This window comes from Equus caballus, chromosome 14, assembly GCF_041296265.1.
Source record: "Equus caballus isolate H_3958 breed thoroughbred chromosome 14, TB-T2T, whole genome shotgun sequence".
NCBI classification, from domain to species: domain Eukaryota; kingdom Metazoa; phylum Chordata; class Mammalia; order Perissodactyla; family Equidae; genus Equus; species Equus caballus.
The window spans coordinates 44,419,180-44,441,426 of record NC_091697.1 but is presented as its reverse complement, the minus strand read 5'-3'; the positions used below and the strand labels follow the sequence as shown (position 1 = coordinate 44,441,426).

At 45.2% G+C, this 22,247-nt stretch overlaps 1 protein-coding gene and 1 long non-coding RNA gene across 2 annotated transcripts in view; one reads left to right on the top strand and one right to left on the bottom strand.

Moving 5' to 3' along the window:
• Nucleotides 1–800: 800 nt before the first annotated feature.
• Nucleotides 801–6,020, bottom strand: LOC138917276 (uncharacterized). The gene is made up of 3 exons (XR_011425041.1): nt 5,885–6,020; nt 4,913–5,219; nt 801–3,795 (listed from the first exon to the last, which is right to left on the bottom strand). It is a non-coding gene; the product is annotated as an uncharacterized lncRNA (long non-coding RNA).
• A 1,215-nt stretch (nt 6,021–7,235) lies between these two features.
• Nucleotides 7,236–22,247, top strand: part of ABLIM3 (actin binding LIM protein family member 3) — a 148,358-nt gene continuing 133,346 nt past the window's right edge. Inside the window, exon 1 of the mRNA XM_023617463.2 lies at nt 7,236–7,344. The gene's annotated coding sequence lies outside the window, so the exon portion shown is untranslated. The remainder of the gene's footprint in view (nt 7,345–22,247) is intronic.

The window sequence follows — 22,247 nt, the reverse complement described above, 5'->3', positions numbered from 1 at the left end:
CCCCGGGCCACTGAAATGGAACATGAGAACTTAACCACTGCGCCACCAGGCCAGCCCCTCTTCTCTTCTTGAAGTGCTCAGACAGTCTAACTGAGAGCAGACTGCACAGTTACTTACATGGATTACACCGAAGGATGCACCCTTCCCCATCCTACCCCCTCCCAGTCCTTGAGCTTGTCTTCTCTGGGCAGAAGAATTGGCAAGACAAGCTATTGGCCAGTAAGGTGACAAAGTCTCACGAGCCCTCTGATGTGTTTTCAGCTCTCAGGTGGTCAATTTAGCTGTTAGATTTGTGGTCAGACGTCCTGAGTTCACATCCTAGCTCTGCCATTTTCAAGCTGTACACTTTTTGGCATATTTCTTCCTCTGTAAATAACAATAATTATAATAATAATTAAATGGCAATGACGAGAAAGTCCTGCCCCACAAAATGGTTGTGAGGATTTAAAAAGATGTCTATAGGGGTTTGTTTTTTACTTGTGCAAATCTTGCAAATGTGTGGTGTGTGCAACCACTGTGCTACTTGCCTTGGGAGTGTTCTCCATGCACCTGGAGCCGGAATGAGCCTGAGGCAGCCTGGGTGAGCAGAATGTGCCCATCAGCTGTGACAGAGACACAATCTCAGTTTCAACCAGAGAGCCTACAAGGAAACGTATCCAAGAAAACCAGATTTGCCTGTCCTCCGAGATAAGCAGAAAGATTCCTTTCAGTCACGCAGGCAAAGGCATCCAGCCTCGGCCACCCCAGCTGCATTTTTGTCCTTATTCCCCAATTCTAGCATTTTCAACAGACATGAGTTTTGCTTAAGACATGTTTACTTAAGAAAGAAAAATGAAATCTCGTGCACCACCATTTTTATCATTATGGTATCTGGCTTTATGATCTAATAAATCTGTTTATTGCAAAAGGAAATGCGTGTGTCTCTTTTTTTTCTAGGTGTTTTCATTGAGAAATTTCATTGGGTGACCTTGGGCAAGTCAGCCATTCTCCTTCAGTGCTTTCCCCTCTTCCTTACATAGTATAGCTTGGAGTTCCCCCACCATTTGGGTCTTGCTCCTGTGAAGACTTTGTTGAAGTTCCTCGGGAAGTGGGGCACCCCGATCTCCATCCCATTGTCCCATACAGCTGTGTATTCTGTACACAGCTCCAAGGCACTGTCGCCTCCTTTGTTCCACTGGCTTTACTTCTATTAATGGATCCCAAGCTTACATGAGCCTGCTAAGTCAGGAAATAGCTCACGTTCTATTCAGTTGGAGAGATTTATCAAAACTCAGATGCCAAGATCTTGCCCAGCCTGGATGAATCAGAATCTCGGGAGGGAGGGTCCTTGGAGGTCTTCTTTTAGACCCCTTCCAAGTGATTCGAATGTGCATCCAGATTTTGGCAAGTAATGTCCCCAGAGGTTTCTTCCACAGGGATAAGAGTCAGGCCCAGGTGTAGAATTCGGGGGCCTCAATGCCCAGCTCTCCTTTCCTAATCTTCTGATCCACACCAAAGTTAATTAAAAGCCTTAACCACAAGCAGGCAGCATGCACAGGGACGTTCAGCTGTTGGTGAAGAGAATCTGAGGGGTCCGTTTCATTCCTTGAGGTTGGGCGTCCACAAATAACCAAATAACGACTTGTAAGGAATGCCCGTTGACGAGGTCCTCCCCCTCACCACATCCTCACACCACAGCCGTGACGTAGGGGTGGGACCTGCCATTTTATAAGTGATGAAAGCATTGTGTGAGAGGAGTCAGGTGACTTCCCCGAGGTCTTATTGGTAGTGATTGGCAGAGACAGATTTTCTCGAACATTCCAGCCAGCACCGGCACATACAGTAGCTTTCACCCCTTATGACATCCAGGAGGACACGAACCAGACACATTCACACGGTGCCCCAGCCCCCAACCCCTCCCTCAAGCAACATCTGTCTAATAATACAGATGAGAATTTTGTTAACCTACACAGAAATACAAATGTATAGGGATCAAGGAAACGAGCAAAACAAGTTTATCATACCTGCACTTAACTTAAAAGGTTCCAACAATATGTGAGCAACCAGGGAAAGAAGGAAAGAAAAAGCACTTAAATGCAGGGCACCAGGGCTTCTCAAACTTTAATATGGATATGAATCCTCTGGTGTGGTGGGCAGAATAACGGCCCCCCAAAGATGCCCTAATCCCCACTACCCGAATATGTTACCTTACATGGCTAAAGGGGCTGTGTTGATACCATTAAGTTAAGGAATTTGAGAAGGGACGCTTGTGTGGGTTATCCGGATGTGATCACAAGAGTCCTTATAAGTGGGAGGTAGGAGGGTCAGAGCCGGAAGAAGATGTGACGACAGAACCAGAAGCTGAGGTCAGAATCAGAGAAAGAGATGTGAATGTTACTACAGTGCGGTTTTAGATGGAAGAAGGGACCGTGAGCCAAGGAATGTGGGAAGCCTCTAAAAGCGAGAAAAAGCAAGGAATGGATTCCCCCCCTAGAACTTTCAAAGGGAACGCAGCCCCGCCACCACCTCGATCTGAGCCCAGCGAGACCCAGTTCAGACTCCTGACATCCAGAATGATAAGATGATAAATTCTTGTCACTTTAAACCACTACATTTGTAATTTGTTGCAGCCATAGGAAACATACACCTGGGAACTGGTAAAATGCAGATCCTAATCCCCGGTCTCAGAAGGATGGAAAGCTCTGATGGGAGCTTGCTGGTGGTGTCTGTGCGCTGGTCCTGGGACCACACTCAGCATCGAGGCCATTAGCAGCTCCCCCGTTCCCTCCAGGTCTGGAGAGCGCCAGTTAGCGTGGGATGGGACCAGGGACCCTGCATACCCCTGAGTGCCTGGCCTCCAACGCCCAAGCATCTGTGCCACTGAACACGGTACAGATCTCTCATCAGTCTTACTTTCAAGGTCACCTCCTCCGAGAGGCACCCCTTTTGATTCCCTATTTCTGCCCCTGTTTATTTACTTCACAGGTTGTAACCATAAGTCTGGGTGTTGGTTTATTGACTCCTCCTCATGTTTCTGCTGCCCCACCCACACCGTGCAGTACAGGGACTGGGACAGAAAAGGCACTCTTATGTGAATGAATGAACTAAAAAATTCAGGAATCCCTTAGTTCCTTTTCAAACAAATGCCTGTCCAAATCGCGCACATCTTGTATCAGTACAACTGAATTTTTTTAAGCTACATAATCCAAAAGTTTGCCTTGATCCAAGGCGCTTTATCTTCTCACACCAGGCGCTATGTTCCAAGCAGATGAAATCAGTCTGAATATTGGTCTTTCCCATCCAGGTTCAAGATTTCTCCCCATATTTGGAAAGCCTGCTGTAGCAGGTCAGTATCCAAGAAGCAGACTCTGAGATGAGGATTTACAGGCAGGAACCTTACAGAGACATGCTTACAGGATCCATATGGGTGGGTGGGTGGGGAGGGAAACAGGACTGAGCAGAGAGCCGAGTGGGCTGCAATGCAGACCCAACAGAGTCCTCAGTTGGTTCCTACAGGGAGGGGTCATGGCCCTTCAGGGTTGTCCTTAACTGGAGCAAGGGTGCCTGGTAACAAGCAGTCATTGGACTGGTTACATCCCTGTAAAAACCAGTCATTGAGGACAGGCTGCCTCAGAAGGGAGCATGACTTGGGGATGGTGCTGTTTAGTTCTAGGCAAGCCCCAGAGGGGACTCAGCTGAGAGCTGCCAATCTTGAAATCTTCCAGCCACCCAGACAGGAGTAGCCCAGTGGTGATGGGTAGGAATCCGGGCAGACTCCACAACACTCACCACCCATGCCTTCCGTTTCCTCAGTCACTGGAAAAGAAACCATTAAATCAAGCTAAGCCCAGGCTAGAGCTCAGTGCCCCACCAGTAGGAACTAGAGGGGAACAGACTAAAGATGCAAGAGAGAAGAACACTGATGTAGAAGCGTCCACGGGGAGGACAACCGGGATGGACTTGAGGGCGTGCACAGAGCCCGTCTTGGAGACAGGGTTTTTCCGAGTTGAGCCAGCAGGAGAACGTGATGCATGAAGGGGTCCAGAGGAAGGAGGAAGGAGGCGGGCATCTGAGCAGTTCACAGGTGAAGGCCTTGGTGTTCACAATATAAACAGGGAGAAGGGGGGAAAAGGGGTCCATGGGGCAGCATAATAAGAAGCCGATTAGAAGAGAGTAAGGGGATTGCCGGGCACAGTGAGGGGCGGGCTGGGCTGGCTGCTAGGAGTTCACAGAGACCCACTCACAGGAGTTTATGGCTTTCCTCCAGTAGCCTCAAAATGGAACAGGGACAGCAGACAGTTCAGAGCTGGCAGAGCAGGTATGACAGGGGGACATTGTGGTGATGGAATCCAGGGTGAAAGTCAATGAGATGGGTGACCTCAGAGTCAGGCTGGATGAGGAGGCCAGGGGTGTGGAGGGGATCTAAGAACAGGGGTGGACCATGACACGAGATCATAAGAAGAATGTACAGCAGATTCGGGAGGGGTCAGGGCATGGGAGATCCACCAGGTGGAGGGTGCGGAGGTGAATGTCAGAGATCACGTTTATAATGGTGGAGGGCAAGAAGGAGCCCCTGCAGAGAGTGGCGAGGGAGGTACGGTCCTGCAGGAAAGCCAGGCATTCTGTTTAAAATGGTGTCATCGCAGTAGTAACATCTGCATGGAAAAGTTCAAACTACAGATTGAATAAAAGTGCAAGTCCCCTTTCAAACCACTTGACCCCTAACCAAGCTCAGTCCCCTCTCTGAAAGCAACCACTGGCAATTCAGACTATCCTTCCAGAACTTTGGGTCCGCATTCTAGACACAAATGTACGTGATCCCATTTCCGTAAGAAAGATTATGTATATATTATATACATATGTATATTTGTACTCCTAAATAGGGTCATAATATATATCTATGCATTATTATTATATATATTAATTTGCTCACCACTTGACTCTCAGCACTGGGATTATCCTACACTATGAGAATGACACTCTGGCACAACCTGTTTCTCTCGACTTGTGGCTGCACCTTTCAGGAAGGAAAGATGGGCGCTCCTGTGGAGAAGAGAGCCCGGCAGTGGCCTGTGAAGGGTGAGGTGATGACCACAGGTGAAGCTGGCCTGGAAATCTTCCCTCTTTCCTGTGATAAAGGCAGGACAAGAGCATCCCAATGGTTTCACCACGTGGTTTTCCAACATCCAGGGATATTTTCCTGTTTCCTCATGAGAGCTGCAAATCTCCCTTCCTGGAATCTAAATAAAGACAAAAACAAACTTCTAAACAAAAGGATCCTCTGCTCCCGGGTTTCAATTCCATTCCCCTGAGAGGAACGGGCTCAGATCGTCGTCTTCCCACAACCTGTCCAGCCCAGCCCCCGCTTCCTCTTGCTCTTTCCTGATGGCCATCAATTGTGGACATCCTCATGGGTGTAGTATTTTACTTCTATTGACCCCTTTCTTCATGTCCTCGTCATTATGCAGGGAAAAGAAGATTGTTTTCCCAATAGAAGCTATTTGGGGCTTTTGAATCGTCCAAGGTTCAATGGTCTCTCCTAAGAGCCTAATTAGTCATATCCAGTTGGGCAAGGTGAAAGGACTCTAGACAAAGAGAGGTGAGGGAACCCTCATTCAAGCCTGACGCTGCCCCTGCCTCATGTGAGGCTGAAAGGCTGCTCAGCTTGTCCAAGGTGGGGGCTCTTCAACTATCAAATGGGAACGTAACCCCTGTCATGTGGGCTTTACAGAGTGGCTGTGGGGAGAAAACTAGAAAGATCCCTGGAAGCATTTTGTTCATGGTGAGGTGCTGGGAAGCACTGTGCGTCTTCACTGAGTTCACACAACTGGGGAAACTGTTCAGTCATAGAGAGAGAAATTAATCTCAGTCTGGAATAAAGGGAAAGGATGCAGGATCACATCACCTTCATCTATGAATTGATGCTGCTTTGAAAGCACTTTCATCCAGATCCTCACAAGTCTATGAAATAAAGAGACAGGGTTAAATTTTATTGCATTTGCAAGAGCAGAGCCGGAGACTGAGAAGGGAAACAACCAGAAGCCTGCTATCTTCGCCTGGTCCCTGTCTGAATACTTCTCTCCAAGGAGACGGAAAGAGGGATGCAGGCCAGCCTCATTTAGCACCACTGTAATTGGCCCAGAGGAAAGACCACACCCTGAAATCCCCATGACAACAGAGCTCACCACACATTTCCAGGCTGGGAAATGCTAACAGACAGGAAGGAACTGTGGAAAGGTCCAGCACGCCTGCACGAGGAGAAAGAGAAATGATGGGCTTGTCACTTGGAGAGGTGTAAGTAACAACGATAATGATAGTTAACATACATTGAGGGTTTCAAATGGATGCACTACACTAAGTATTTTCATGGAGTTACTCATTTAATGCACACAACGACTCAGTGAGGTAGGTACTGTCATTATCTCCATCCGCCGACAAAGAATTCGAGACTCTGGGAGGCTGAGTAAATTTCCAAAGGTCACACAGCTGGCACGTGCTGGAGCCAGGGTTCAGAACCTGGGCTGGGCTCTTGACCAGGCCACCACCCAGTTTCCCTAATTATTGCTTTTGGCAAAGAATAATGCAATTTATATTTATGGAACCCTGGAGTATGGAGAGTGGAAGAAATCCTGAAGGTGACCTGGGGTGTTCTTTCCACAGTTATTGATTAAGCACTATGGAGTAGGCACTAATCTAGGTTGGGAGGGAGTAGCAAAGTCCACCAAAACGGTTTATTCTTTCACAGAGCTAACGTTCTAGTGGGAGAGAGAGAACAAACAAGCAACAAATTAATAGGGGTGGGAGTGGAAGGAGTATAGGGTAAAGTGATAGAAAATGCCAGGACATAAGAGAGCAGCCTCGAGAATCCCCCAATGTCTCATCCACTTGTCCAGCCGCCACCTCCTACACTTGAGGAAGACGAGGCAGAGACAGCAGCGACCTGTCAAGACTAGACCACACGGAGCTTGTTGGAAGCAGAGTTGGAAGGGAACTTTGTGTTCTGCAAAACCAATCCTTTCTTCACAGCCCCTCCCAATATGACTTTATTTCCCGTCCTTGTCTAGCCCTTAGACCCCAGTACTGAGGGAGGGGAAACAGGCGCTCAAGCACCCCCTCGGCCCCAGGACACAAGGATCCCCTCCAGCCCCTCATCACTCCCCAAGACCCAGGGAGAAGCCCAGGCGGGGCGGGGCCTGGACACGCGCCGGCACGCCCAGCAGGTGGCAGCAGCGAGCTCGTGGATGACGAGCGCTCCTATTTCGCTTTGCTCGCCTCGGAATTCGAGACCCCAGACGAGGACCAGGATTCATGAACCGGTCGCAGGGGCCCGGGCAGGGGCCTCTGGCTCCCGACGCTGGCCGAGAGGTGGGTCCCGGGGCGGGTCGCTGCTGGCGGAGGCCGGGCGGGGACGCGCTGCCCCGCGGAGCCCGGCGCCCCGCGCGGCCCCCGCCCTGCCTCCCTGTGGTCCACACCCCCTTCGGGCGCCCGGGCCGCGGGGCTGCAATAGTCCGGGCTGCGCGCGAGCAGGCGCTGCCAGCCCCGCTTCTGCCCGGGATTCGGGTCCGAGGGCCAGGAGGAGCGGGGCGCCCGTGTCCTCTCTGCCTCCGCCTCCTTCCTGCTCTCACCTGCGCCTGTTAGTCCGGTCGCCTTCAAGGCCAGCGGCTACAGCCCAGACTGACAGGGGACAGCAGAGGGAGAGAGAGCACCTGAGGATACAGAGCTGGCGCTGGATGGCCTTTTCACCCCAGGTGATGAGTGAGGTCGGAAGGTTTAAAGGCAACCGGAGCAAAAAATGAAATAAAAAACGTTCAATTTGAAAAGGAAAAAGTAACATTATCTCTACTCTCAGGTGGCATAATCTCTTATGTGGAAAATTACAGGGAATCCAGTTTTAAACTATTAGAACTAATAAACAGTTTAGCAAGTTTGCAGAACATAAAAATATACAAAAATCAATTGTTTTCTTTGTACTAGCAATGAACAACCCCAAAATGAAAGTAAGAAAACAATTCGATTTACCGTAGCATCAAAAATAATAAGATATTTTGGAAATATATTTAACAAAAGAAGTGCAAATTTTATGCTCTGAAAACTACAAAACATTGATGAAAGAAAGTAAAAATCTAAAAAGATGGAAAAACGTCTTATGTTCATGGATTTGGAAGACTTGTTAACGTGGCAGTACTCCATAAATTACAGAGTCAATGCAATCCGTATTAAAATCCCAGCAGCTTCGTTTTTAGAAATTGACAGGCTGATACTAAACTTGATATGGAGATTTATGGACCCAGAATAGCCAAAACAGTCTTGTCTTGAAAACGAAAGACAAAATTGGGGAACTCCCACTTCTCAATTTCGAAAGTTACTATAAAGCAATGGTAATCAAGACAGTGTGGTACTGCCATAGGGATAAATCACTGTAACAGAGTTGAGAGTCCGGAAATAAACCCATGTACCTATGGGCAATTGATTTTCCACAAAGGTGCCAAATCAATGAAGGAAAGAATAGTCTTTCAACATGTTGCTGGGACAGTTATGTGGCCACATGCAAAAGAATAGAGTTGGATCCTTGTCTCACACCATATATATATTTGCTAACTCACAGTGATGGAGACATAACATTGCCTTTGACTAACAAGGCCCTGATTCATTTTGGCAATGAGGCAGCTATTGGCCTTCTGAAGAAGGTGTCAGGCTTTGGCCCTTAAAAGGACTGGGAAGAAAGAGCCCACACTTTCCCTGGTTTCCTGTCTTTGGCATGGTATTTATAACATCCAAGGACTGGCTCTTACCACCCTCTCTCAATTATTAGAATGTCAAACTTGCTGCTGCATCTGTGCTGTGAGCTGGGAAACTCCATGGTGAGCTGAGGTGGTCCCCACCCTCCCTGGCTGAACTAAAATAGTTGCAGCCTTCTCCTGATGACGGACCCGTGTTCTCCTCTCAACCACCTTATATCCTCAAACCTCAGTAGAGTGAAGAGGTTGGGCGCACCTGGCTTGCTATTCTTCCTACTTCCACTGGCCATAAAACAACGTGCTCTATGGAACCCTGGATTTTTTTATACCAATTGTACCAATCAACTATTATCCAAGTCATCAACTCAATTGTGACCATAGCTCCAAATTCTTGGATAGGATTGGAACACCCCTATTCGCAATTAAAAAGACTCTATGGATCTTGAAAAGCTTGGGCCTTCAGAAGATACTAGGAACATATAGGCAGCTGTTAGGCAGATGTTAGAGCAGTATGAGCAACCTGCAGAGAAGCTGGTACATGCTGATTTCCTACCACTTCCCCGGGACTTAGGAGCATTGCACCTTGTGCCTGAAAATGGTAGAGCTCCTGCACCCAAATTAAGGCCCAAGGATGTAGGGGGGGCAGTGCATGGGGTGGGGGGGAGGGAGTGCAAGAGGTGGGAGGGAGTCAGTGCAAGGCCTTCACCTGCTACTTTCTCCACTTCACACTGGGATGTGGTGGGAGACCATCACCCCTCATTGCTCACGGCTGAATCCTGACTCATCATCTTATTGCTTCATAATGTAGTCATGCTCCCAAGTGACAAGAGCTGTCACCAGCTCATCAGGGCAGAACTGGCTGAACAATTACTGAGTAGGTCGAAGTGGTAATGAAAATGACCCTCCCAATAGCACCTTCTCTCATGAAACAAAGCAAACCCCTTCTCTTAACCCTATCCTTTCCTTGAGACTACACGGTCCCCACTTTGACGGGAAATATAGAAGAGGTGACCATAAATGTAAAGGTTAGAGAGCGACCATTAAATAAAATTTCTTTAGTGGCAGGCGATTTCAGCAAAAAAATCTAGGCACAGGTGACACAACGTTGAGAAACCATGAAGGGAGGCTGACTCTAGTTGGAAGAAAGCTTGTACAACTGTTACAACAAGCTCATTGTGAATCATAAAAGAGTCGAATTGCTAAGAGTTGGGAAGTCGGGTTGAAGGAATGTCAGGGGGCTGGAAGAAAACGGTCATCCACAATAGAGATCTTTATGCCCACCCTGTGAGGCATAAGCCAAGCTTGGCTAAAATGAACTTTCCTACCGTGGAGTTGACATAGAAGTAAAGAATTTTCAAACCAGAAGTTCTTTTAGAACGTACCCAGTCTAGAATGTATCGAATAGTTTTTAAAGCCCCATCTAGATCTAGAAAGACTTAGGGTTTTTTTCAGCTCAGAACTATTTTTTTTTTTAAATATAACTTGGAGCCCAATAATTAACAAAGATCACTTACTGAGTGCTTCTTTTGAACAAGGCACCGACCTGGGTGCTTTGTGTGTATTATCTCATTTAATCCTCACAACAGTCCTGTGAGGCAGTACTATTATTGTTCTCTTTTTACAGATGGAGAAACTGAGGCACAGAAAGATGAAGTACTTGCCAGAGGCACACAGCTAGGCTGTTGTAGGGCAGGACGCAAGAAGGGCTTCTCTGTGTAAACCAGGGTACAGGGCGGGGTTTAGGGTGGGGAAGGTGTCAGTTGCCCTGTCGCTTATCCGACTCCCCCACAGCTGAGATGACTCTGTTTAAAAACCTCTGATAAGAAAACCAGAAGATAAACTGAATCGCTAAAGGTCAAAGTAGGATAAAAGGTGACAAAGATAAATGTTTTAATACATATTTAGCTTTAAAGAAAGAAGTGGGGACCGGCTCCGTGGCCGAGTGGTTAAGTTCGCGCGCTCTGCTGCGGTGGCCCAGGGTTCGGATCCTGGGCATGGACCTGGCACCGCTCGTCAGGCCACATTGAGACGGCGTCCCACACCCCACAACTAGAAGGACATGCAACTAAGATATACAACTGTGTACAGGGGGGTTTGGAGAGATAAAGCAGAAAAAAATAAAAAAAAAAAGAAAAGAAAGAAAGAAGGGAAATTCCTGGTGAAACAAGCACAGAAATCAAAGCCCTGTGGGTAAGGGGGAGCGGAGGTCCTGGGGACCCTGGGGTTCTGAGCCAGAACATCAGCCCTTGGAGCTGGGCTGGCCTTCTAATGCCCACCCCTCTTACTAGAGGTAACCTTGGGCTTACTAGAGGTAACCTTGGGCCTGTGTGAAGCCGGGAAGCTGGAAATTTGCTCCCTGCATAAAGCTTGAAGTCTGGAAGTGTCACTATTCTATCCACAAAGAATTAGAAAACTTCCTTCCACCTTCCAAGGACACCCTGAAGAAGCTATGCCTCTGTCTGAGGCCTTTTGTGGAAAATCAGCCACTCAGGCCTGTGCCTTGAGAAGGTGCAGGATCCGAATTTACCCCTCACTCTGCAGGAATCCCAGCAGGGGAGTAAGTGACAGCCACTTGCCCCGGGATGTTAATTCTCAAGGAAGACAAGAGGAACAATTGCAAAAACTATTCTACTGCGATATTTTCAGAGTAGGGTTCATGAGAAGCCCTTTTTTTTTTTAATGCTGAAAAGTAGTTCAGCGTAGTTCATAGTTAAAGAGATACAAATCACAAAGGGAAATTAACTGCAGAGATGGAAAACCAGCAGATGCAACCAGCCAGTGAATTAGCATTGCAAGAGTGGGAAATGAAAGAACTGGAAATGAAAGAGAACCAGAATAAGCAAGTTTAAGTAATTTAAAGGATTTTAAAAATTAGGAACCATAATGAAAAAATAGAGCATTATGGAAAAGGAAACAGACAAATTTGATAAATAACCAATTACAACTCATAGAAACAAAACACAAAGTGTCCACAGTTAAGGACTCACTGGGTAGGTTAAATGAAAGATTGAGCAGAGGAAAAATTAGTGAACCTGAACGCAGATCTGCAGAAATCACCCAGAATGTAGCATGGAGAAACAAGGTGGAAACTGAGAAAGAATTAACCAAGCAAGACGGAAGGTAGAATGAGATGCCCAACATAATCTCCTAGAACTTCCAGAAGGAGAGTCAGTTTTCACAGGGAAAATGAGAATATTCCAGAATTGAGGACGTGAATCTTCAGATTGAAAAAGCACACCAAGTTCTGAAGAGCATAAGTAAAAATCACAGATTTTTTAAAACATAATTTCTATTTCTTCAAATGTTGTATCTGCCCAGGTTTTTCTCCCAATCCTTTCTGGGTTTAATTTCCATTTCATCTAAATTGTTCGATTTTATCGAAAAAAAGAATTAAATAAAAATATAAGAACCTAAATTAACAAAAAAGAATGTAGAAAGAAGGAAATAACAATGATGAATGATAAAATTAATGAACTATTTCTGTGCCTTAAGAGCTCGGTTTCAAGCTGCCGCTGGTGCTGTAGAATTGGTTCCTGATGCTGGGCTCTCGTTGCTTCCGTGACGAACAGGCTGCTTTCCTGTGTGGGGCGACTTCACTCTCAGTACACTGCTGTGTGGTCAGGAAAGCCTTCCAGTGGAGATACACAAGCACAGGGAGGGACCCTGTGGGAAGAGGGTGGAGACCAGCAAATGCAGGACCTTCCCCAGAACCCTGATACAGAATGAACACGGACGAAGAGTGACACCCAGTGGCCAGATGCCCACATAGCACTCAGAGGTGATTCCTGGGGCTGCACATGCTGGCTGCTGCTTGTGGCCAGGTTGCCGGAGGGGTTCTCTGACTGCTGTGTTTTGGGGATGTCTGTAAAGTAGAGAGTGCTTTGGGGGCTGTTCAATGAGCCATCTCCCCTCTCCTCTCCTTCTCCCACCTCTCCCTGGCTCCTGCCTCACTTTCCCCTCCCTTACCGAATGTGCACTCTCTGATGCACTGGGTCCCACAGGTGACCAGGTGTGGGCCGACAGAGGACCCTGTGGGAATAAGGAGAAGCTCTCATGCCACCACTGCAATACAGGAGACACTGTTCTTCAGGGTAACGGTGTTTCCCCTGCAACTGAGCCAGCTAAAATGTGCTGATCAGATTAATTTAGTGGAACTGAGTTATTGAAATTCAGGGAGAGGGTATAAGATGCTGAAGTGCCAGTGTAGACAATCCATTCCATCACAAAAAGGCCCCAGTGAAACTAGACATGGTTAGGTCAGCCTCACTTCTGCAAACAAAACTGCAAGCATGTTTCTAAACGCTCTAGCAACAGCCAACATGGAGATTATGCCAAGGAACTGCTGGCTGAGATGCAGATGCCTGTAAGGCAGTTATAAAATCTGACACCTCTCCCACCACCCAATGAAAATTGTCAAAGGTCACCATCAATAATAACCACAACAATGAAAGCTAGCGTGATATTGATCATACACACACACACTGTGCCAGGCACCGTCCTAAGTGTTTTACATTTATTAGCCCATTTAAACTCAAGACCATCCTACTAGTCAGGTGCTAATATTATACGCATTTGACAGATGAGAAAACTGAGGCATAGAGAGACAAATTAACATGTCCGAAGTCACACAGCTGGTGAGCTAATGGAGACACATGATGTTCTCACGTGGCCCCCAAATGCCTTTCGGGCAGTCTGGCTCTGGAACTCTGTAAACCATTAAGTTATGCTGCCCCCCAGTGACCTCCCAATGGCCAGTCCCAAAGACCTTTCCCCAGTCTGCTCTGCTTTGATCTCCCAGGCCTGCAACAGTGTTGGCATCCCTCACCTCCCCGGTGGCTGGTTCCTTCCTCTCAGCCAGCTCCTCTGTCTCCTCTGCTAACTTCCTCCTTCCTCCACTCTGTAGATGGAGGCACCCTCCAAGGGTCTGCCCCACCAGCCCTGGATTCTGTTCTCTTATTCTCTCCCCCTTTCTCCAGCACCTCGGTTACAGCACTCATTGGATTTACCGTCAGGATTCTGGGGTTCCAGACCCAAGGCCCTGAGCCCAGCCCCTTCCCTCCTGGGTCCTCACTTCCCCCGGCAGTAAAACGAGGGGCTGTTCAGAGCAGTGGTCCTCGCCTTGGCTGCACACTGGCCCCACCTGGGAGCTTCCATAGCCATCCCTGCCCAGGCCCCACCACACCAATGAGATAGACCCTCTGGGGGCAGAACACAGGTATCCGTATTTGGAAAGCTCTGGGAGTCTTTAAATTCCTGTCGCTGGCTCCTCAGCAGTGCCCTCTCCTCTCCATTCCCCCACCCCTTCCTCCGTGCCAGGCTCGGCTTCTCACTGGTCTCCTGCCTCCACGCTCTCCCCTGCCCACGGGCGCCTCACCCACAGCCAGGCTTAGCTTCCCAGAGGGAGGTTCCAGTCACATAATTTCTCTCCCTTGCTCAGAGACACCCAGTGGTTCCCCATTCTCTGCCAGGTGGAGGTCAGGCCCCTGGCACCGGCATTGCCATCTTCCACATCATGACCCCACTGAGGCGTGGCCACACCAGTGCCCTCCTGGTAACCTGCCTCCTGACCGACATGAGTCCTTCCTCAACATCCCCTCACTTTCCTCCCTGTGACCTCCTTTCTCCTTGTACGTCTATTGAAATATCTTGCATCGTGCAAAGCTGAACTCAAATGTCACCCTAGGGAGACTGACAGTACCCCTAAGCTCCACCGTGCTGTGACAGGGTGGGTGGAGCAGGCTGGCCATGTGCTACTGATTGATCAGATGGATGGGTCTGCTCCTCAGGCCAGCCCTTCTGACTCAAGGCAGAAAAGAATGAAAGATCTCTCTTTGGTCTCCTGGCCAACGATGTCTTCACACATTAAGCTTTCAGCACACAGACCTAGATCAGTGAGCAATCGCCATTCACCAAGCTGGTGATCTGTCTCCCTCTGTGTGTATGCTTCCCCCTACAGGGACCCTTCACGGCAAGAGGGGCATGTGGCAGGCTACCAGCAATACAACCTCCCCTGAGTGCCTAACAGTGGGGCCTCTCCCAGGAGACGGGTGTGGTTACTCACCTGGGGAAGGGAGCCGCGGGGGTTCTAGAGCTGTCACAAGCACCAGGACCTGTCATCCTGCCAGACCTCAATCCCAACCTGACCCCATTTAACTGGGGTCGGAAGAACATGAGAAAGTGGCGGGTGGGGACAGCTAGGAAATTTTCAAAGTGCATGTGCTTTCCTAATCATCAGTTTGGAGATATAAGTTGTTTTAAAATTACCGTTATGTTTATTAGCATATTATGGGTCTCTTTAAATGCATAATGAGATGTCCAAACCAAAGTCACCCCTTTCTAAAACATCCACGATGAGATGCTCTAAGCTTACAAAGTTGAGTGCAGTTTCCTGGTGTCTTCCTCAAAGTTCCCCTGCCTTGGGCTCAAATTCCCATAAAATGGACCTCACAGAGCCCACGTAAGAACCAGGATTTACTTCAACACCCCACACCTACCTTCTTTCTCATCCTGTGCCCACTAAGTGTTTTCTTGTAAAAAAGTAGACTGAAAACTATGAAATTCTAAAGGTCTAATAATTTCCAGTCCTTTAAGCACACTTATAAACATCATTTATCTGTGTTGATATTTGCCTCCTTCTGGGCTTGCTATGAGGCAAACACCTCTTTCTTTCTGTTCTGGCTATTTTTTGTCCAGATTGGGCCCTTGGATGAGTATTATAACTGTGCTCCTTGCACACTTTAACGTGCAAATGAATTTTGTGAAATCTCGTTAAATGCAGGTTGTGTTTTCAGTAGGTCTGAGGTGAAGCCTGAAATGCTACATTTCTAGCAAACCCCCGGGGGATGCTGAGGTTTCTGGTCTATGGACTACACTTTGAATAGTGAGGGTCCATAAACTCCATTGGAGGAGATGTTTAGTGTGGAAAACAAAACATCACTAGGATCACTAATTATTAGGGAAATGCAAATCAAAACTACAATAAGATTTCACCACACGCCTGTGAGAATGGCTATAATTGACAAGACAAGAAATAACAAGTGTTGGAGAGGGTGTGGAGAAAAAGGAACTCTCATACACTGCTGGTGGGAATGTAAACTGGTGCAGCCATGATGGAAAACAGTATGGAGAGTGCTTAAAAATTAAGAATAGAAATACCAAATGATCCAGGTGTTCCACTGCTGGGTTTTTATCCAAAGAACATGAAAACACAAATGCGTAAAGATATATATACCCCTATGTTCATTGCAGCATTATTCACAAAAGCCAAGACTTGGAAGCAACCTAGATGCCCATCAAGGGATGAATGGATAAAGATGTGGTATACATACACAATGGGATGCTACTCAGCCATAAAAAGGATGAAATCTGGCCATTTGTGACAATATGGATGGACCTTGAGGATATTATGCTAAGTGAAATAAGTCAGAGGGAGAAAGTCAAATGCCATATGATCTCACTCATAAATAGAAGATAAAACAACCATAAACAAACACATAGAGACAGAGACTGGATTGGTGGTTGCCAGAGGGGAAGGGGGAGGGAGGAGGGCGAAAGGGGTGACTAGGCACATGTGTGTGGTGATGGGTGGTAATTAGTCTTTGAGTGGTGAACATGATGTAATCTACACAGAAATCAAAATAAAATGATGTACATCTGAAATTTATATAATGTTATAAACCAATGTTACCACAATAAAAAAATAAATAAAATATATCTTCAAAGAAATTTTTCTAAAAGGAATTAAATCTTAGAATAGTTTCCTGTGTACAAGAGTTAAAATTAAAGAATATAAATCTCTCTGTTTATTTGAAATAAATCTGTAAGACAGCAAAGTCTAACTTAAGAGGACTCGCTGCCAACATATTCTGGTCCCCTCCAGCACTGTTACTCAAGTCATCCCCAAATACACAGTTTTTTGTTTTGTTTTGTTTGGGTGAGGAAGATTGGCTCTGAGCTAATATGTGTGCCAATCTTCTTCTATTTTGTATGTGGGACACAACCCAGCATGGCTTGATGAGTGATGTGTAGGTCCATGCCCAGGACGCAAAGCCACAAACCCAGGCCAACGAACCAGAGTGCACAAACTTAACCACTATGCCACTGGGCCGGCCCCCAGATACACAGTTTTGATCATTTAAAAAAAAAATAACCAGGACTACAAGTGGAAAAGTCACACCCTTATTCCTTCCAACCATGAGCTATCTCGATCTTCCACCCCTGCACAAGGTTGCTTCCTCTATAAGTCTGCATGGAGCTGGTATTTTCTAGAAGATTTAAGACAGATTTAAAATGTGCACCAAATCAAATGGCATCTCCTTGCTTTGCTTGGTTTTGCTTTGTAACCATAACTTCCCTATCATGAGTTGCTCTCCCTGGAGAAGGTAGGTGAACCATTTCCCACCACAGTGGTACTGATGCTGTGCTGCAATGTCCTTCTTTACCTTCTGGAAAACCCTGCAGCCTGAACCTGCTGTGAGCAGACAATTCCTCCATCTCCTTCCCAAAGCTATGGCATAGAGTATCTGTCACTTTTATACTTTGAACTGCTACCTTGCTCTTGCTCGAGACTAGTTTCTTATTTTTAAAAAGCATCAACTGCACATCTATCTCAGTTCCTTGCATTTAATGGGAGATCAATAACTGTCTGCCAGTTTTGACTGGTTATCTAATAAAGAAGGATCTCCCTGGAGGAAAAGAAGCTTAATTCTTCACGTGGCATTTCAGAGGAACAGTTAACATTTGCTTTAGGTTTATTTACAGGCAATTTGAGATATTTCAAAAGCCAGTCATTCACATCCTCTTCAGCAATTTACTTGCAATTTTTTGCAAGAAGCAGCCAGATTAATTCTTTAATGTCAAGTCCTGCAGAAGGCTGAGCTGGGAGGTGGCTCTCTCTTTGCCTGCCTGCTCCATGCTTGCCCAATCTGCTTTTGACTGTAACTGACCATGGTCCAAATGTCCCTTCTCCTCAAGGCCAGATCATTTCATCAAGAATCAGTGTGTGACAGGTGACAGAAACTCAGTTCACTGGAGCTCTGTAAAGAGAGAGGGGACCTCCAGCCTCAGTGATCAGAGCAGACACCATGAGGGAAAAGTAACTGAGCTGAACCTCGGAGGATGCAGATGATCCTGAGTGACGACATCAGGGAGGGCATAAAAGGTAGTGGGAAAAAATGAGTGAAGACTTGGCAGTCAAATGTGCAATGATGCATCTTTGGCAGATAATAGAGTCCATATCAACTACAGCCAAAATAAAAATTATGTGGAATGGACTCTTATGAGTCATGACTCAGAGGGGTGGGTATGTCAACCTGAAGAGATTGACATTAACCTTCTAGGCAATGGAAAGTAATGGAAGATTTGTAAGCAAGCAAATGTCATATTCAGCTAATGTCCTTACAAAGGTGTATTTGGTTGTGCTGTCTAGACCATCTGCAGATGAGGTATGAGTTTGAGCTTGGGTCATATTCTTCCATAAATTTGGTCTGTCTTGGTAAATGTACCACGTATGTGAGAAAAAATGTCTAAGCTATAGGATATAGTGTTCCATAAATATCAATTATATCAAGATGATTCTTTTTCAGATCACCTTTATTTTTACTAATTTTTTCTGTTCTCTCAATTATGTGTGACTTTTTTGTTCTTTTAATTGCTGAGAGAGGGTGTTAAGATCCCCAACTATAACTGTAGAATTTTTATTCTCCCCTTAATTCTCTCAGTTGCTTCTTTGCATATTTTAAGAATTCTATTATTCGGCACACACGTTAAGGATTGTAGGTCTTTGGGGTACCACTCCAGCCACTCCAGCCTGCCTGTGCTTGCAGTTTACATGGTATCTTTTTCAACCCATTTGCTTTTAACTGGTCTTTATATTAAAGTATATATCTGGTGAATAGCGTGCAAATGGGTCTCACTTTTTAAAAATCAGTTCTGATAATCTCTCTCTTTTAATTAGAGAGTTTTACAGTCTCCTTCCATGATATGTGATGAGAAGTCAGAGGTCTTTGGAATTGGGGTTTTTTTTGTTGTTTTTTGAGGAAGATTAACCCTGAGCTAACTACTGCCAATCCTCCTCTTTTTTTGTTGCTGAGGACGGCTGGCCCTGAGCTAACATCCATGCCCATCTTCCTCTACTTTGTATGTGGGACATCTATCACAGCATGGCTTTTGCCAAGCGGTGCCATGTCTGCACCCAGGATCTGCACCGGCGAACCCTGGGCCGCTGAGACGCAGAACTTGCAAACTTAACCGCTGCGCCACTGGGCCAGCCCCTGGAATTGATATTTTTAAAGAAAAATTATTCATGACACTTGTTAAAGATGATAAGGAAGAACTGATATTCAAGAAGGGACTAGTGCCATGGGGTTTTGCAGTAGGCAAGAGCGGTCAGGCTCAACTTTGAATACAACAGGGACGAGTGGAGATTTACAGCCGTGGAGCAGGGTAGGGGTCAGTAAATGAAGAATTACTAAGAGGAAACACCAGGGATAGGGGGCTTCTTCCTAGGCCTGCTCTACAGGATTCTTGCTGAAGGCAAACCAGGGCGATGAGATATTGAGGGTAGAGGTTGAGGAATTTGATCAGATACCGAGGGCCATCAGACACCCAGTGGGAGATTTTTGCTACTCTGACTCAGCAGGATTCTTCCTCAAACCAGACTAAGTGGACCAGGGACAGAGCCCAAGATCCAGGCCTAGTCAGAGAGAGAACTCAGAGGAGCTTGATGGAAGTTTGGTCAAAGGAGAGTCTGCCATATTCCACTGTATGTAATGTGTCTTTTTCTCTAGCTCTTTCAATATTTTCTCTTTCCCTTTGGTTTTCAACACTTCCACTGTGGTGTGACTAGATGCAGTTTTTTCTAACTTATCTTACTGAGCTTCTTGAATTTGTTGTACCTTTGAGAAAATCTCTGCGCTATTCTGTCTTTCCTCTCACGCGGGGACTCCAGTTGCACAGTGTTAGACCTTTTGCTGTTGTCTCCCATGTTCCTGAGGCTAGTCATTTGTTTTAAAGACTTAATTTTTTTGTAGAGCAGTTTTAGACTTACAACAAAGCGAGGAAGGTGCAGAGATTTCCCATATACTCACTGCCCCTACTCAAGCGTAGCCTCCCCCATTATCAACATCACTCACCAGAGTGGTACATTTTTTACCAAGGATGAATCTACATTGAAACATCATAACCACCCAAAGTCCATAGTTTATCTCAGCGTTCATTCTTGGTGTTGTACATTCTAGGGATTTGTACAAATGTATAATGACATATATCCGTTATTATAATATCATACAGAGTATTTAACTGCCCTAAAAATCCTCTGTCCTCTGCCCATTCATCACCAACCCCTCCTCCCACCACCACCACTAATCTTCCTGTCTCTATAGTTTTGCCTTTTCCAGAGTGTCATATACTTGGAATCGTACAGTATATTGCCTTTTCAGATTGACTTCTTTCACTTAGTAATATGCATTTAAGTTTCCTCCATGTCTTTTCATGGCTTGATCACTCATTTCTTTTTAGCACTGAATCATATTCCATTGTCTGGATGTGCCACAGTTTATTTATCTATTCACCTACTGAAGGATATCTTGATTGCTTCCAAGTTTGACAATTATGAGTAAAGCTGCTCTAGACATCTGTTTGTAGGTTTTCATGTGGACATAAGTTTTCAACTCCTTTTGGTAAATACCAGGGAGCTCAATTGCTAGATTATATGGTAAGAGTATGTTTAGTTTTGTAAGAAACTGCCAAACTGTCTTCCAAAGTGACTGTACCATTTGCATTCCCACCAGCAATGAACAAGTGTTCCCGTTGCTCCTTGCCAGCATTTAGTGGTGTCAGTGTTCTGGATTTTAGCCATTTTAATAGGTATATAGTGGTATCTCATTGTTGTTTTAATTTGCATTTCCCTGATGACATATGTTGTGGAGCATCTTTTCACGTGCTCATTTGCCATCTGTATTTCTTCTTTAGTGAGGTGTCAAGGTCTTTGGCTTAATTTTTAATTGGGTTGTTTCTTTGCTTGTTGTTGAGTTTTAAGAATTCTTTGTATATTTTGAATAACAGTCCTTTGTCAGATGTGCCTTTTGCAAATCTTTCTCCCAGTCTGTGGCTTGTCTTCTCATTCTGTTGACATTGTCTTTCACAGAGGCAGATGTTTTTAATTTTAATGAAATCCAGCTTATCAATTATTTCTTCCATAGATCACGTCTTTAGTGTTATATCTAAAAAGCCATCACCATACCCGTGGTCATCTAGGTTTTCTTCTATGTTATCTTGTAGGAGTTTTATAGTTTTGCATTTTACTTTTGGGTCTATGACCCATTTCAAGTTAATTATTGTGAAGGGTGTAAGGTCTGTGTCTAGAGTCCCTTTTTTGCATGTGGATGTCCAGTTGTTCTAGCACCATTTATTTAAAGAATATCTTTGTTCCACTGTATTGCTTTTACTTCTTTGTCAAAGATTAGTTGACTGTATTTATGGGGAATCTCTTTCCTGGGCTCTCTATTCTGTTCTGTTGATCTATTTGTCTATCCTTTCACCAATACCACACTGTCTCAATTACTGTAGCTCTATAGTAAATCTTGAAGTTGGGTGGCATCAATCCTCCAACTTTGTTCTTCTCCTTCAATATTGTGTTGGCTATTCTGGGTCATTTTCCTCTCCATATAAACTTTAGAATCAATTTGTCAATATCCATAAAATAACTTGCTGGGATTTTGATTGGGGTTGCATTGATTGAATCTATAGAGCAAGTTAGGAAACACAGACATCTTGACAATATTGAGTCTTTTCACCCATGAACGTGGAATATCTCTCCATTTATTTAGTTCTTTGATTTCATTTATCAGAGTTTTATAGTTTTCCTCATACAGATGTTGTACGTATTTTGTTACATTTATACCTAAGTATTTTGCTTTTAGGAGTGCTAATGTAAATGGTACTGTGTTTTTAATTTCACATTCCACTTATTCATTGTTGGTATATAGAAAAGCAATTGACTATTGATATTAACCTTGCATCACATAACCTTAGTATAATTGCTTTTTAGTTCCAGGAGTTTTTTTGTCAATTCTTTTGGATTTTCTACATAGACAATTATATAATCTGTGAACAATGACAGTTTTAAGTCTTCCCAATCTGTATACTTTTTATTTCTTTCTCTTACTTTATTACATTATCAAAGACTTCCAGTACAATGTTGAAAAGGAGTGGTGAGAGGGGACATCCTTGCCTTGTACCTGATCTTAGTGGGAAAGCTTCAAGTTTCTCACCATTAAGTATAATGTTAGCTGTAGGTTTTTTGTAGATGTTCTTTATCAAGTTGAGAAAGTTCTCTATTACTAGTTACTGAGAGTTTTTATCATGGGTGAGTGCTAGATTTTTGTTAAATGCTTTTTCTGCCTCTATTTATATGGTCATATTCATTACACACTTTTTTAGTGTGTTATGTGATAGATTACGTTAATAGATTTCAAAAGTTGAATCAACCTGGAATATCTGGGATAAATTCCACTTGGTTGTATAATTCTT